Below are 12820 nucleotides of genomic sequence, written 5' to 3'. Positions count from 1 at the left end.
TGATGACTGACAAGGCCATCCTCTGCTACATATGCGGCTGGAGCCATGGGTCCCTCCATGTGTACTCTTTAGTTGGTGGTTTAGTCCCTGGAAGCTCTGAGGGTACTGGTTGGTTCATACTGTTGTTCCTCCTGTGGGGCTACAAATTCCTTCAGCTCCTTAGGTCCTTTCTCTAGCTCCTCCATTGGGGACTCTGTGCTCAGTCTAATGGTTGGCTGTAAGCATCCACCTCTGTATTTGTCAGGCACTGGCAGAGCCTCTCAGGAGACAACTATACCAGGCTCCTGTCAGCAAGCACTTGTTGGCATCCACAATAATGTCTGGGTTTGGTGACTATATATGGGATAGATCCCCAGGTGGGGCTGTCTCTGGATGGCCTTTCCTTCAGTCTCTGCTCCACACTTTGTCTCCGTAACTCCTCCCATGGGTATTTTGTTCCCCCTTCTAAGAAGGACCAAAGTATTCACACTTTGGTCTTCCTTCTTCTTGAGCTTCATGTGATCTGTGAATTGTATCTTGGGTATTCTGAGCTTCTGGGCTAATACTCACTTACCAGTGAGTATATTACATGTGTGTTCTTTTATAATTGGGTTACCTCACTCAGGATAATATTTTCTAGTTCCATCCATTTGCCTAAGAATTTCATAAATCCATTGTTTTTAATAGCTGAGTACTACTCCATCGTGTAAATGTACCACATTTTCTGTATCCATTCCTCTCTTGAGAGACATCTGGGTTCTTTCCAGCCTCTCTTGATTTCTAAGGCTATGGCAAATATGCTGACCAAAAGCGGTATAGGGACACGGGTTTATTTGGCTTATGGATCCAGGTTCCCGTCCATCATTGGAGGGAAGTTAAGGCAGGAACTGAGGCATCTGGCCCTGTCCCATCGAAAGTAAGGAGCAGAGAGAAATGAATATATTCCTGCCGCGTGCTTGCTGGCTGCACATGCTCAGTTGGCTTCTATCTCTGTTGGACAGCTCCATACTCAGCTCTTGAAATGGTGCCGCCCATCTTTAGGGTGGGTCTTCAGCTCCAATTACCAACCAAGACAATCCTCCTCAGACACGCCCACAGGCCCACTGATCTGGACAATTTCCGGGTTGAGACTCCTTTCTGGGGCGATTCCACTTTTTGACAAGTTGACATTTAAGGTCGACCATCACACCCACCCGCAGAGGGACAATCCCTTGCACTTCAAGTGGGTATGTGCAGAGTGGTGGTGACAGTCACACAGAGCTACCCACGGAATGGAGAACCCTCTGCTCTAGCTCATTGACCCACACTTCCCTTCCTAGTCTCCGGTTCTTTCGGGGAAAGACGTTCTGATCACTTCCGGTCAGTGTAGATATTGTTTTAAACTTGAGTAGATGGTATGCATTGGTAAATGCTCTCACAGCCTGCCTGCACCATCTCTTCTTATTCCAAAGGCTCAGGGTGACCTCAGGGGAGAGACAGCGGTACCTTTTACTCATCACCTGATACATTCATCACTGGAGTGGAAAGGATGCCAGCTCCCTTCTCCCTGGCAGCCCGATCACCTCATTAGCTGGCAGGAGGCCATGCTGACTGCCAATGTGGACAGTGCCACTACCTGGCTGGCAATGAAGCATGACATCACAGGTGCCAGCCAAAGGAGACAGACAATGGTGATGGTGCTGAGCTATTCTGGGGCAGATATGGAGACAGTGTATAGCTTTATCAACTGGACAGGCAGGCAGTCCTGTCCTTTGCACTCCTCCAGGTGGCATGCCTCTTTCTCGGACATAATAATATATACTTAAAACATGTTTTATTTGTGTGTGCACGTATCCCATGTATACATGTGGCGGCCAGAGGGCAACCTCCACTCAAGTTCTTGCTCCATTATGTAGGTCCCCTGGTTCAAACTCAGTCTTGGAAGTAAGTGTCTTTACCCGCTGAGCCATCTTCCCTTCCCAACAGGAACTCATGGCCTGGATTTGGTCTTGTTTCAAGATCCTTGGTCTCTTATTTGCTGTCTATTTGTCAGTTTGGGGTCTTTTTCTTGAGGCGAATGGCTGCAAACTAAGATTAGAAAGCTATTTCCCAGGGCTGGAGAGATAGCTCAGGAATTAAGAGCTCTAGTTGTTTTTGCAGAAGGCATGGGATCAGTCCTAAGCAGTCATATAGCAGCTACTACCTGTATGTATCTCTAACTCCAGAGCCTCTAATGCCCTCTTCTAGCCTCCTCAGTGGGCACCTGTAGTCATGTGGTATGACACATGCACACGCACACACATGTGCGAGTGCATACACACAGACACACACACTCCTTTTTTCTTTTTCTTCTTTTTTGTTTGTTTTTATGTTTTTTCCTTTTGGTAAGAAAGCTATTTTAACTGCTCCCCTTACCCAAGCAATTTTTAAATATCCCCCACGACCGAAGCCCAGAACTGAGTTTCTCAGAAACTTACTCCCAATATTTACACCGAATAATCCCCTCTCTGAACATCTGCATTGCTTCTATGTCACTGACGTCTCACCAACACCCTGGTACTATCCCTGCTGCCTCCTTTCTTGAAGATGCTTTAATTAAGACGCCAGGGTTGCAGTAGCCGGCTTCTGCGATAACCTCTTTTATGTTGCTCTGTTCAGCGGCACCTGGAATCGGCAAAGTGTCTTTTATCTCTCAGCTCCGTTTCCCTTTCCTCCCTTTGTTCTATGTTTCTTGTTGGATCACAGGTCCTCACATTTTAATTCATCCCCATCTCTCTTCCACACGATACCGTTTACATTAATAAATTCGTCTCCACAATGACGGGCACGCTGTCGCCTGTCTCCAGTCTCCCCACGCACGTCATTGATTATCGCGTCCTTTGAAGATTCAAAGGTGCGTCAGATCTACCATGAAAAGGGACAGGGGAAAAAAATAAGAAGAAAGAAAGAAAGAAAAAAAACACATTTGATATTCTCCCACATCTGGGTCTTCTCTGGGCCGGGTGGTTTTGATGTTGCGATGGTAAAACAACTGCTTAAGGAAGAGGCACTCGTAATAAATATTCAATTGCTATGTAATTCACATTCTTCCCTAAAAGGCGCAAGGGCCCACTCCGCTTTGGAAGTCACGGTTGGCAAACGTAGACACTATTTGATGGCTGAGCTCTGAAAATCTTCTCTGGGACCTAGCAAGCTCTGTCTGCATCCCGGTTGCTCTTTGAACTCACCCCACAGGAAATGATGGTTCCCGCTTCATTTGTTTTGCTTCAGATCGCGCTCTTGACCGTCCATGGGCTTTCAGAAATATCCGAAAACCGGTGGCTTCTAGTGGGCAGAGACAGTGTCTTGAGTTTGCTTTGCATTAGATGTGAGCCTTCCAGATGCCTCTGGTCTACACTCACACAATGTTTGGTTCATCCCTCTGAATTCCCATGCTCCAGATGAGGAGTCTAAGGTTGGGGAATTTTAAACTTGTAGCTCAGGCACATGGAGAGTGGAGGAGGTGGGACTTGAACTCAGGTCGCTGTAGCTGATGTCTATATAGTAATCTGCTCCACCTCCTGCTATTTGCATGACTCACGTTTTTTGTGAAGAGTTTTCATTACTGAAAGAATTTTACCCAATCAATCGTTTCCAGGGAAACAATCACATTTATCTGTGATCTGGTTCTTGGAGTCAATCTTCAAAGCATCTTTTGAGTTTAACTGCCCCTCCTTGTTCAAAGCTATCACTCCAGTATGAGCCAATATCAGGTTTTTAAAAGTTATTTTTATTGTATGTGTCTAAATATATTTTGCCTCCATGTCTGTATTTGTACTGTGTATACAGTGCTCATGGAAGGTATCGGATCTCCTGGAACTGGAGTACCAGTGGTCGGGAGCCACTATGTGGGTGCTGGAAACTGAACCTGGATCGTCTTAGAGAGCAGCCAATGTTCTTAACCACTGAGCCATCTCTCCAGTTCCATATCCCCCCCAGCCCCACATTTTGTTTTTGAGACAGAGTCTCACTGAGTATTCTTGGCTGTCTTGAAGCTCACTATTTAGAGCAGCTGTACTTTGATCTCAAAGAGATCTGTAGGCCTCTGCTTCACAGTGCCGGGACTAAAGATGTTCATTAGCATCAACGTGTGACCTTGCCCCTGCATTTCTACCACCCCTCTCCCAGCAGCTAGAGTCCTATTAAAACAGGAGCTAGGCGACTTCACTCTTGTGGTGGGACCTGCTAGCATTGGAGCTAAAAATAGGTTTTCATTGCCTCATGATATACTAGGTAAGGCACCCCATGTCCTTGTCACTCCGAGGTCCCTGAAAACACTCTGTCTCAGTCCAACTGCACAGACATCTTGGGGTATGTCAGATGCATTCCTACCCCAGGGCCTTTGCACTGGCTGTTTGTCCCATCCAGAATGCCTTTCCCCAGATATCTGTCTTGATTCTTATTGCTGCTGTAACGGACTGCAGCAAACACAACAGCTAAATGGTCCCCATCTCTTAGGTTATGTTTATGAGGGATAGATGTACTAGCAGGCTAGAAGCAGTCTGGGAACTGGGATGGATTCTTACGGAGTCTATAAAGGAGAGTTCCTAGACACTAGAGCACTGGGTCTCAACATTCTTAATGCTGTGATCCCCTTAGTCAGTTCCTCATGTTGTGCTGACCCCCAACCATACAATTATTCATAATTGTCATTGTTATGAACTGTAATCTAAATCTGTTTTCTAATGGTCATGTGTGACCTCTATGAAAACATCTGTTGCCTCCCCCCAGGGGTCATGACCCCCAGGTTAAGAACCACTGCTCAGAGGCGCTCTACACTTCTGAGCTAATAGCCCCTCCCTCTACCTCCAAACCTAGCCGCTACTTTTGTTTGCCTGTCGCCTCCTAATCTCTCTGTTGAGGAAGCTTCAGCTACCCTGAGCCTCAGGACAATGCTAGACTCTCAAGATGGCAGTCTTTAATCACATTTATGTGTGAATGTGCATACACTCCAGTGTGTGCATGCATGGGATGGGGATGAGAAGTCAATCTTAGGTGTCATTTCTCAAGAACATACATTTATTTATTTATTTATTTATTTATTTAAAGACAGGGTCAGCCACTGTCCCAGAACTTACTGATTTGGTTAAGACTGGCTGACCGAAAATCAGATAGAGATCCGTGCCTCCGTCTTCCCAGCACTGAGGTTACAAAGGTGCGCCACTGTATGCTTTCCTGACCAAGATGTCTCCATGGCCCTCGTACTCTCATTTCTTTTGCCATGAAAGGCAACATATTCTTGGGATGGAAGGATTAGCTCGGGGACCACCGTTGAGGTGTGTGTGTGGTGGTGGTGGTGGGGCAGGATCATTCTTTCAACTGCTGTTACTATGTTTCTCTTCATTCATATCTATGCTTAGAAGAATCCTACTTTGTGAGTCCTGACAGTCACTCTACCCAGCACGCTTACCCCAACCACCTATGCTCTTTCCCTCTTCCCACATACTGATAATACACTCTACATAACATCACTTATTTCTCCTTTCCCACCAGAATGTAAGCCCCACAGACGCGAGTCCCCACCCCCACCGCCCAGCCTAGTGCCTGGCTTATAGTAGGTGTTCGATAACGCCTGGATTTGTGGATAATAATCACCTAATTTCCATCCTTTACCATGAGTCGAAATACAAAGGATCTTAATCATATTAGGAGATGAAAAACGAGAGACAGTGTAATCAACCGCGATTCGCTGAGTGCCTATTATGTGGCTTCCATTAGTTAAATGGTGTGTGAAATACAAAATTGCATCGGAGGCCGTGTCAGGCTGCCATTTGTTTGCGGTGAAGGTTGCACACCGGGGCACAACGCCCCCTGGTGGAGATAGGCAAGGGCTAAAATTCACCCTCTGCTCTGGAATTCTATGTCCATGGGTGCTGGGTTCCTAGGGGAATGGCTGTTTCTGAGTGACGGGAGGGTACTGGGGGGAGGGGGAGAGGCGGGGTTGTTCCCTATGACCTCACTACCCAGATGGTGGGAGCTGACCCTACGTTTTAACTCTAGATGAACCTGGCAAGGTTAAGTCACAGAGAGGGAGGAAGGGAAGGGAGGTGTATTTCAGAGGGGTGACCAATGGTCCGTCAAGGAGCACCAGTCAAGCTCAGGACCACATGCCAGACAACGATGCCCCGAAGGTGGACATCCTCCTTTCTCACCCTGCCTCTGGGGTGATGGATGCTGCATGGCATTAGGGAATTCCCCAGCCCTTCTCTATGCTTTCGATTCTGCTCCTCTGACATAGGTAGGCTTGCCTTGGCCAGGCAGAGGGCTCCTCCCTAGACTGAACATACCAAGTCCATCAGCATCTCAGTGCTTTGCACTTCCCGCCCATCCTTGATTTGTATCCATAGCACCTGTTACTATCACGGTCCGCTCACTGTTGTTATTTTGTCTGCCGCTCCCTTCTCCCTGCTCTTCGCCAATGTCTAAGAGCCATAAGGCAGGGATTTGCTTTCCTCTTTCACACTTAACACCCTAACCCCCGTAAACCAGAGCAGTCCCGGCACCTGTTCTGAGCTCAGGCAACATATGAATCGACTGATTGCTGACTTAATGGAGCTGAGAAGGCAGGATGAGCCTGGGTGGAGTAGAAACATCGGCTAAGATGCTACATGGTGTTTGCTGACTGTTAGGGGAAACAGAGATGGAGGCAGGCTCAGGGAATGCTTGCCTGAATGCTGACTTCCTTCTGCAGGAGGGCTTGGGCAATGTTGATGGGCAAACTTGAAGCCCTCACCTTGAGGAGACACAGGGAGGTAACAGTGCTACCACATCACACCTTCCAAGGTGCCCTGCCCCACTAGGCACGGCGATGCGGACTTTATACACTCACTGTATTAGCCTTAAATGAGGATGAAGAAACACTTCCCCCACTCTCAAATCATATCTCAAAGAGAAAATAAACAAAGGTTTTGAAGAATGTCCAGATAGGGTTATTTTCCAAGAATAAAAAACAAAAATAAAGCCTTTAGCTTCTAGAAGATTCTCATTAAGTAATGCCTGTCACTATCAGAGCAATAGCCAGGGCAGAAGGATAACGCTGAGCATTTTGTACATTCTCTCTATCTCTGAGTCACTCTGTCTCCATCTTTCTCTCTCCTATAGACCATGCCCTGCCCTTTGCTTATCTCTTGATTTTAGGATGGGAAGCCTTGAGTAACTCTGATGGTTTGTGTATGCTTGGCTCAGGGTGTGGCACTATTTGGAGGTGTGGCCTTGTTGGAGTATGTGTGTCACTGTAGGTATGTCCAGATAGGCTTTAAGACCCTCATCCTAGCTGCCTGGAAGATGAAGATGTAGAACTTTCAGCTCTGCCTGCCTGGATGCTGCCATGTTCCCACCTTGATGATAATGGACTGAACCTCTGAACCTGTAAGCCAGCCCTAATTAAATGTTGTCCTTATAAGAGTTGACTTGGTCATGGTGTCTGCTCACAGCAGTAAAACCCTAAGACAGACAGACAGACAGGTATCACTGGCTGTAAGAAGGAGCTTCCAGTTTCAATGAAATAGTGTAAGTTCACCTTTATCACACGTGTCCCACTCTCAAGCCACCTTTGTGTCTGTGCCCTCTTGATTCACCCCACAGAAGGTTTCTTATCACAATCAGACTGCTTATAGCCAGTAATAAGAATGCAACTGCAAGAACCGCTATGGCTGGAAGGAAAAATCTTGGACAAGGAAACAAAGATAAGGACGGCTGCAGATGTCTCCTTATGAACAATGCAGACTCTTAAACAGTAAACTGAGGAAAAAGAATGATCAACTCAGAATTGTAAAAAACTTCCCTGGTATTGAAGGTGACCTGAAGGCTTGTCAATATCTGCACACCTGCTCTTGAACTTGCTCTCAGTGATTCCTTGCTACTGTGGTGTCACTGGCCCTTGGGACCAGCTGTGCCTCACATCTCTCACGTCCCAACCACATCTTACCTCGGCTTTCCTGCTTAACCATCTCATCAAGCCACCCAGACAGTCTTCTAGACCAGCCATTATGCAACATCACTGTTCAAAGTTATCCTTAATACAGGTGGGAATGGGTGCTAGCTGGATATTTGTTACCGGAAGAAAGTCAACAGCAACATACTGTTTCTTTGTAGCTCACTGTGTGACCTACTATGTCTTCTTACCTGGACATTGGAGGTGTCCTAAAACTTGAGCTCTCACTGAGTTTTCTAGTGTCCCTTGCTGTTGGACTTGCCTGCTGAAGAGTAAATGCTACTGAACCTTCATCATTGAGCAATGCTTTGCTGTTGGTTGATTGGTTGTGTTTTTGCACTGCTGGGCCTTAAACCCAGGGCCTTGTACATTCAGGGCAAGTGTTCACCCACTGAGCTTCACTCCTAGGCCTAAGCAGGTTTAACTTTTCCTGTCTTTGTTTCTTACCCTACAGCACCAGTCACACATAAATTCCTTTCCCATATAAACCCCATTGACGCCCACCACCTTCTTTCAGATGCCCTCTTGGGTCATCATAATCAAGACAGTTGTGGAAGTTGAGGTGGAAGTTATTGTGATCGTGGAATCTAGGTTCTCCGGACAATGAGTGGGCTGTGAATTGTATAGCTCTGTTAGCCCTTAGAGCCCTGCCCTATAACTCTGCTGCAATATGACAGAACCCACCATTCTCTAGACCTCTACGCCGACTCTTGACTTCGGCTTGCAAAGTATAACTTGGAAAACAACAGAAAGGTGTCGTGTGTGTACGGCAGTGATCCCAGGATCTTGAGCTCTCCGGTGTGTTTGAGGGGAATGTGTGATGCTAATTGCAGTCCTCAACTTGATTAGATTTAGAATGAGCTAAAAGGGCAAGCGGCTGGGCACTCCTGTGAGGAATTGTCTTGATCAAGTGTTCTCAGCCTCTGGTGTAAGGTGCTCATTGTTTGACTGTCATAGAAGCCAATCTCACGAACCCCCTTTTTGATGTAGTCACTCCCTCAGTCCGTTCCTCTGGAGAACAGAGAAGCACGGGATAGAAAGGGGAACTCTCACAGGGCAAGGCTGGCACCGGGACAGGTTAGAGGCAGCAGGAGATGTTTGGAATGCCAAGTCTTACACTCTTACCACACAGACTTTGACAGGTCTTGGGGGTATGCCTGCCTGTACTTTCAGCTCTTTGGTTTGATACAGATTTCCAGTAGGAAAAAAAAAAAAAAAACTAAATAAAGAAAAGTCAGCTCTCTACCTCTGTGGTAATAACAGTGTATGATGGGCGGCCCTGCAAGGTGAAGGGGCTTTTCATAAGCACACGGAGAAACAGTGACAAACAGAGACTAGTATTGATTTGAGCCCCTATCGACATTTCTCCAGAGGTGCTCGCCATCTTGACATCATCAAAGGACAGGATTAGGATTCTTTTCCTCCTTCTAGTTTCACACATGGTTCAGGGACTAATTTTAATAAGTCTTGGAAAGTAGAGTCTGTCACACACCCCCACCTTTTTGACGAAGCTAAGTTTTAGCTGCAAACCGCTTTGATGTAGAAAGCAGCACGTTCCAGTGTAACCTGTACAATGGTCTCCATCGACTCCTGGGCATTCATCGAGAGTCACAGTGGGTCTGGCAAGTCAGCTCCTTAGGTCAAGTGCATGCTGCTTCAGGTCTCAGCCACCGTGTACATATTGAGTGGGGGTCTGGTGGCCTGCCTGTAAGTCCAGTGTTTAAGACCAAGATATAGGAGATTCCCCCACAGCAAGCTGGCTGGCTCTGAGTTCAATTAAGAGACCCTGCCTCAAGCAAATGAAGTGGAGCATGATCGAGGAAAACCTCCCAAGAGCAGCCTCAAGCCTTTATGTTCATTTACATACAGTTGCATGCACACACGGGGATACCTATATGCATGCATGCGCACCACACACATTCAAACAAAGGAACAGGCAAAGAAGAAATGCTAAATGACTGGCCAGTCCTATTTGCATCGGCTCTTTCATTTAACCTCTCCTAAGCTGTTCTGTGGTCAGTCCAAAGGAATTAAATCCAAATGGACTCAATCTGTACCGACACATGTCCATAAAGCGCGGGCTCTCGTGGTGAGAATTTAAATTAGTCTTCAGCGGAGCCTTTCGGTACCGAAAATTGAAATCATGAGTCGTGGAGGCAATAAAATACCCATGAAATGCACTCATAGCCCAGGGATAATTTTTTCTGTAATTGCACTTTCATTTTTGGGACCAGTCCTTCAGTTCCGGCGCACAGGGAAAGCTTTCTACCTCAAGGTGCAGTAGCCTTTGGAGAACTTCTCCAAGATGAGGGGGACTGCCAAAGGAAGAATGCCCCAGGCAGCAGATCTCTAATCGATCCTTCTTGAGGTGACATTTGATGCATCCCTATGTGGTCGAGGGAGAAATGGGGGCACAGATAGCTGTGATGGTTGGCTGGGGAATTCCTGCGAGCGCTACGTGACTCAGACAAGCTAAGTCCATACCTCATCCTGGTCTGTGCTAATGACTGGTGCAGGCTGATGGCTTATGGAGCAAGGTCTACATCATACATTTCTTCTGAGTTTTGCATATAAAGTTCGGGAGTTATGAAGTTCAAGGTGATAACGCACTTGCTGTTTTACGGCCTCTGCCTAGGCCTTTCTAAACTCATGGTCAACCTTTATAGAATTTCTCAGTTACTCTGGCTTCCAGTAAGCTTATAAAAATCCCTGGGTGGCAGCATCATTGCCTCCTTGCATCGAGCCTCTTATTGTGTGTTATCTATCCATCACATGGATCTGTTGCCCTTAGGAAGAGGAACAATCTGGAGTTTCTGTAGGCTGTCCTACAGTATGAGCATTTGTACCCCTGCTCTATAAAACCTTAATCAATACCTCCCGTAGAAGTCACTGTTCTCAGTTAGCCAGGATGTACCTGCCCGTTCAACTAACAAGTCAATAAACTTGCACTAAGCACCTACCACATGCTAAAGGTTGGGCCAGTGTTGTGCTGCCCAAACGTGGTAGATGACCTTAGAAGTCTGTCTCTTGGGGAAGGAATACAATGAGACAAAAATATGACAAAGTACTATAGCCGCAGCTTTAACTGAGAGTTGCTGATGACCACAGAGGGCAGAGTAGCACCCACCAATGGCGTAGGGGGAGGGAAGAGCATGACCTATCCATCAGTGGAGGAATTGTAGTTCCCATGGTCTTCATGTGTTAGTAGCAGTAGCAGATACCTATGTACAGCTCCTAATCTATATTCATGTTGCTTCCCCCCTTTTTTTTATTGGTGTCTTGGGTAGATCAGTCTTGTATCCCATGTTGATAGGTCAGTGGATATGATTTTTGAGTGGATATGAAAATTTGGGCTAAAGATGAAAGACATGAGACCCAAAGGATAAATAATGTCTCCACCCAACTTCACGAGGTCACGCTGGGAGTTTGAACTAAGAGCTTGGCGCATTTACACCATGGCAGTGGGTGGATTCTGTTAAGCTACTCCTCAGCATTTTTTTCTAGGGAGCTGATTGTTCCACATGGGCTGGTCTGCTCTCAAGAAAGGTTCTTCTCAGGTTGGCAGGGAACTTCATTTTAAAGGAAGATGGGACATTTTCCAAACAATGAAAAAGAAGGGTGCAGAGCATACCGCAGAAATCACTCGGAAGACTGGCTGCTCCCTCATTTACAACAGTTGTCAGCAAGGAAACGAAGGGAAGGTGAGGATGTGGACGAAAGGGATCGAACACTTGTTGCTGGAGATGTAAGCCCTTCCAGTCACCATGGAAACAAAAATAGGAGTTGAAAAAAAGAAAAAAAAAAAACCCAAAAGCAAAAACAAAACAAAACAAAACAAAACCAACAAAAAACAAAACAAAACAAAAAAACCAACAACAAAAAATACAACCTCAAAATGAACATATGATATGGCTCACCTATGTATTCCATGACCCAGTTGTACTACACTTGGATATTCACTCCCAAAGATTTCAAGCTTGTGTGTCGCAGAGACTTATGCCTATCAGCGTTTTACTTTGGCACGATTCACAAGAGTAAACGCATAGATCCAACCCTGCTGTCTATCCTCAGAGGAATAGATGGGGAAAATGTGGTGTACCTACACGATGGAACGACATGTTTCCTTTTTATTAAGATGAAACAAGTTAGGTGTTTCCAAGGAAATGGGTATGACCAGAGATAAGCTTTTTTTTGTTTTGTTTTTGTTTGTTTGTTTGTTTGTTTTGTTTTGTTTTGTTTGTTTTTTTTTGTTTTTTGAGACAGGGTTTCTCTGTGTAGTCCTGACTGTCCTGGAACTCACTTTGTAGACCAGGCTAGCCTCGAACTCAGAAATCTGCCTGCCTCTGCCTCCCGAGTGCTGGGATTAAAGGCGTGTGCCACCATGCCCGGCCAGAGATAAGCATTTTAAGCAAATTGCTAGTCTTGGGAGGAAAAACAATCCATGTTTTCTCTCACTGATGGCTCTCAGATCTCATATAGATATATAAAATCACACGTGACAGGGAAGTAGAGTCATAACCAAAACAGGGGGCCCAGGGGAACCAAATAAAGGAATGAATGAGAAAGAGGACAATGGTGGGGAACAGGGTGTGTTTCCAAAATTGATCTGATGTGCATGAATATTTTGTTTGCATGTACGCAAATGCACTGCTTTTGTGCCCATGGAGATCGGAAGAGGGCACTGGATCCTCTGGAAATGAAATTATGAGTGGTTGAGAATAGCCATGTGGGTGCTGGGGACTAAGTCCAGGTCCCCTGCAAGAACTTGGAGGTGCTCCTTACTGCTGAGTCATCACCACAGCCTTCAAATACCATTTTTTAAAAAAAGGATTACAGAAAGTGCCTGCAGGATGGCAAGCACTCAATCTATCTCTAAAGAGTTTTAGAACC

General features: G+C 46.0%; 1 protein-coding gene across 4 annotated transcripts in view; it reads right to left on the bottom strand.

Annotated features, from left to right (window-relative positions):
* Positions 1-12820, bottom strand: part of Cdh13 (cadherin 13) — a 1184913-nt gene that overhangs the window by 573948 nt on the left and 598145 nt on the right. The gene's annotated exons all lie outside the window — the stretch shown is intronic.

The sequence above is a fragment of the Mus musculus genome, chromosome 8 (assembly GCF_000001635.26).
Source record: "Mus musculus strain C57BL/6J chromosome 8, GRCm38.p6 C57BL/6J".
In the NCBI taxonomy this organism is placed as follows: Eukaryota; Metazoa; Chordata; class Mammalia; order Rodentia; family Muridae; genus Mus; species Mus musculus.
This window is presented reverse-complemented; position numbering and strand designations above follow the sequence as displayed.